At 40.7% G+C, this 5069-nt stretch overlaps 1 protein-coding gene across 1 annotated transcript in view; it reads right to left on the reverse strand.

Moving 5' to 3' along the window:
• LOC101851541 overlaps positions 1–5069 on the reverse strand; it is a gene marked incomplete in the record, with an annotated part of 136551 nt that overhangs the window by 58432 nt on the left and 73050 nt on the right.

Genomic DNA, 5069 nt, shown 5'->3' on the forward strand with positions numbered 1-5069 from the left:
AGAGAGAGAGAGAGAGAGAGAGAGAGAGACAAAGACAGAGAGAGAGAGAGAGAGACAAAGACAGAGAGAGACAAAGACAGAGAGAGAAAGAGGGAAAGAAAGAGTTACAGACAGCCTTAAGGACATTTTAAGCTCAGCGCATTCTTGGTGGAGAATGAACCACTCACTAACATGGTCACGTAGTGGCGGGAGGTGTTATATTTCACCTTGTATATGAGTGCCTTTATCGTGAATGGCTAACGAATAATTTGATATCCCTTTCTTTAATCATTAGAGCAGTCAACAAGAGCGATCTTCGCTTTGACCCAGTTGCTAATACTCGCTTTCGCTTTGTTTGACTTTGTAAAAGTCTACTTGAGTCCCCGATTCCTGAAATAGGTTAATAAAAAGCGTCTTTAAGTTTTAGTGCATGACGTCATGACAACCCATATATGGTCATACTGAGATTGGAGACTCAGGATGTGTGTAGTAAGTCAAGTGAGTAAGTCGAAAGGATGTACTACGTGTGACGTCACAGCAACTCACATGTGGCTCTACCTGTACTCGTGGTTTTATGCACCCCGCATAATTTAGCGAAATTTGATAATTTTTTGCATAATTTCTGATTATTTACCTTCATCATTCTTTGATAAAATTAACAGAATCGCTTAAGTTCACATTTTTGGGCTCAGTTTGAATTATTTCATAATTTTCCTAGCATAAAACGACGGGAACAGCTCTACAGAGAGAGGAGACTCAAGGTATGCATGGTAGGTCAAGTAAGTTCTAAACGGAGGAGGGCTCAAGCAAAGTTTTATCATTGTCCCTTGCCTTATTCGTCGAGTTGTGAATGAAATAAAGGCTTTAGGGCCGGAGACTATGGTTTGCCGTTTAGGCTTTCACCCCTTTCCACTCAGAAGACGGGAGTTCGATTCCTGTTTGAGGAGGAACTTATATGTTATCCCCTTTAGTTTAAGTAAGAGTTTTACGGCTCTTGCAACACAATGAGGTCATATAAGTGCCGAATATTAGAGATGTTACAAGAGAGTAACAAACACAAAAAGGAAGAGAGATAAGTACGACAGATCTGTCCTATCTTCGTCTGTCCGCCGGCACGTAGCATCATTCTTAGCCCAAGTTGGCCCTGACAGGCAAAGAGCAAAGTCTCCTTTGAATAACCTATACTATACAATTTTTAAAAAGTTTTTGAAGTTGAAACTAACACCCAAATAAATAAATAGCATCACTACAGAAGCACAGAGTTCGCTACTCTATCCATACTGAGGACGCACAATTACTCTATGGCAACACAAATGACAATATTCCCTGAAAATGGAACGTCGACTACGCCAGTTATGGCACGCAGTAACAACAATAATTAATGGCTGCAACCTGACGCATTGCTACTGGGCTCTCCCCTCGGGGCTATCAATCATAGTGTACGAGCAAGGTAAACACGGGACCATGCAGGCCTACCGCGGAGTAAACCTGTGCCGACATACACTGCCAGGATGTAAAGGTGCACTTCAGGACTTCAGGCCCCAGTTCTTGAAATACGTCAAAGCCGTCTTTCACAGCTACCTATATGTTGGCTTCACAGAGACTGAAGACCCCGGGTGTGCGTACTAGGTTAAAAGATTCAGAATAGGGGCTGAAGTAGACCTTTATCAACACTAGTGCTAAAACACGCTGTGCGGCAGAATTCGTGTTGTTCTTGCTATTTCTGTTTTATTTTAGATTTCCCAGCAGCAGTCCAGTTGGTATCGGTATATCAAAAGGATAAATGCTCTTCCAATAAGATTGACTATTGTTTGTTGCATATGTTATTATACCCACTGCTACTGCAAAGCAGTCTAGCAATTCAAGCCAAATTTGTTCATTTAAAAAAGATCTATTTATTCATATATTTCAGTGATTAAAAACTATTATAGTTGTTGAACAGACGAAATTGATAAACAGAACTCAAACTTTGAACTTTTTTCGCACACGATTGAACAGAAAGACGATAAGTTTATGCAGAAAATGAAAGTAAACATAGTTTCGCCCAGAGAGGTCATAAAGTAATAAGTGGGGTTGACATACCGTTCATATTTGTGGTATCTAATGCGCGGTCTTCCAAAGGGGTGAGATCTCACAAAGGATATTTGGGGGGGGATTTCATAATAATGTAGTTTCTGCAGTTTACATAAACAATTTCTCAGGTATTGCTCTTCACTCAACACATTTTGAGCAGCATGGTATGCACAGAATATTGAAAAAAGAAATTGTCACGGGTGTCAACAGAAAGACTTTACTTCTTTTAGAAATCTTATCTCCACTTTGTCCCTAGACAGTTCACGAAATCTTTAAATCCATATTTCAAAACATAATTCATCTGAAACGTTTGTCTGTCAATTTCTTATCTTTGCCATCTATGCGCGTCTCAACAGCAATTTATCAAGCTACAAAAAGCCAGTTTATCTCGCTTTCACTTGCCATCGTATGATCTATTGCAGCGAACGTTCAACACTAGCATGAAGATATATACGTTAAAACCTTCCGGTTTTGTTAAACGAGGTCCCTAGGAGTAGGAGAACGTGCATTAATCAGCAAGATTTTACGTTGTTCTGGAACTAATCCATCTTCGCTTTTTTTTTTCAAGTTATCGCCTCCTTAACTCTCCGGTTCACACCTTTTTCGCACTGCATAATGTTCCGGGCATAACGAAATATGCCTGCTGTTCCTGTCTGGTGGTGCACTTCTCTCTCTCTCTCTCTCTCTCTCTCTCTCTCTCTCTCTCTCTCTCTCTCTCTCTCTCTCTCTCCCTCTCTCTCCCTCCCCCTCTCTCTCTCTCTCTCTCTCTCTCTCTCTCTCTCTCTCTCTCTCTCTCACACACACACACACACACACACACACACACACACACACACACACACATTATCGTTTTCTGTGTCTTCATTTAGACTATAATGATTAAAATCAAACAATAAGAAAAATAATTAAAGGGTGGGCACAATATGTTAAAACATGCTTGCAACATTCCAAAAGATTTGATTTATCTAAATTAATCGCAACACATTGTGTGGAACTCTTGGTTGGGATACGTCAGTTCGTTTTAGCATTATCACAATTATTGTTTGTGTCTGGTTATTTTATTATTTTCGTTTTGCTACTGGTCTGGGCACGAGCAGTTCACAAGGTGCTCGATTTTATGGGATAGCTCTAAATTTTGGTCTCCATTTGAGTATGAATTCTTCATAGTTCGCTATGTGTGTGCGCCCTTTTCTTTATAACCGGTGGAAGTGCACGCAGAGGCCCACACGATACACGCATCGTTAATAACGACACCACCTAAACTTTGGACACTAAATGTAAACCGTTTCTTGGCGTTGTGCCTTCAGCACTGAACTACCACTACTTTTAAAGTGGTGAGGTAGATCTAGTACGAAACCAATAGGCAACATACCTAAAATTATGTACCGTGGAGAAAAACTGGGGAGGGGAGAGAGAGGAGGAAGGGGAAATGGGGGTGGGGGTGGGGTATAACGTCGCCGAGAGGGCGTAAGGTAAAATAACAATATCCCGGTACACAAAAAGTCACGACCTGACTGAGATCACTGTTGGAACGAACCACACTGAGCTAGAAATCTGACATAATAATTACAATCGCTCACAAAAAAGATCTGGAAAGTCATTTCTTGCGTGATCCCAGCAAAGACAACCTGAACGTATTCTCTAGAAGTTTGTCGGTTTTTAAATGGACATTTTATTTTCAAAAGTAAATTGTTTTAATCGCTCATGGTCTAAGCTTGTTCAGTGTCTCTGGGATAACAAAGAAGATCTTTAGAATTGCAGAAAAAAAAACTAATTTAGAAAACGTGGGACTAAATCAATGAAACTGCTCAAACTATGTATATGTATTCGGAGAAGAAGGAGGGGTGGGGGGGAGGGGTGACCTTTTCCACTGGCATTTATAATATTAAAATAATGCTTCACTTACTTTGTTTCAGTGTGAATTGAATTTTACCCCTATTACCCTTCGATGGCACTTATTCCCCAGATTTCGGTGGCCATTCCCTGAATAAAAATCTCGTACCGTCAATATTTGAGGCAGAGGCTAAAACGACAGCTCACTCGGTCGTTTTGCAAGACAAAAGTTGAGATGACGTGACACAGAAAGTATTAACAAGAAATGTGTAGAAACAAACAATACGTCTGTGCATGTTACAAGCAGAGGTGTATAAATAGTCCTAATCTCGCAGTGAGACGTTAGGTTCGCCATTGAAAGATCGTGGGTTCCATTTGAACCGTCTCACCAGCGCAGAATGGTGTCTTTAAAGCAGGTAATGTACCATAATATGAATGGAAGCGGGGGCATATTTCAGACAAACTGTAATGCAAAAAACACCCCGCTCCTTTTTTGTCCTTTTGTCAGAACGGTTGGAGGGAGAAAAAGGGAGGGGGGGGGGTAAGATAAAAAAATGGAATTACTGAACGGTGGACAAGGAAATTATAATGAAGTCGTGTGAGCCTTTCGTCGGGGAAATAAACACATATAAAACATAATATTCAAAGAAGCACTTAATCTAGGTCACGAGCATTAGACAGAGTATCCCAACGAGATGAGGGGAGCATAATATAAATATGGCCATTTCTAACCTTCCGTAATGTTATTCTTTACAATGCTAATGCTTACAATTCTTTTTGAATCTAGGCTAATATCATTAAGCTCCCTGGAGAATTTATTTTTAACGTGGCCTAATGGCAATCCTCTGACAAGCCAGCAGAATACAGCATCAACGAATGCTAAATTAGACAAGATCTGGGCCTGAAAAACGCCAGTCGGATCGAGCTCGGAGGAAACATCAAAGCTTGATCAATGGGGACAAGGTCAAAAAAGGAAGTCTCCGCAGAGACCTTGGGGTTGATAATTTCCCACACGATGAGAATGATTTCCCTTTGATAGTTTTTAATAACTGTCAGGTCCATGTCGCGCTTCTGTTTGTGGGGCTCCTCTGGTGTTTCCTACTTTTGATTTTTCTTTCTCTCTCTCTGTGTTGCTCTTCGTAGAACCTCACCCCATATCTCTCTCTCTCTCTCTCTCTCTCTCT

The sequence above is a fragment of the Aplysia californica genome, unplaced genomic scaffold, assembly GCF_000002075.1.
Source record: "Aplysia californica isolate F4 #8 unplaced genomic scaffold, AplCal3.0 scaffold00003, whole genome shotgun sequence".
Lineage (NCBI taxonomy): Eukaryota > Metazoa > Mollusca > Gastropoda > Aplysiida > Aplysiidae > Aplysia > Aplysia californica.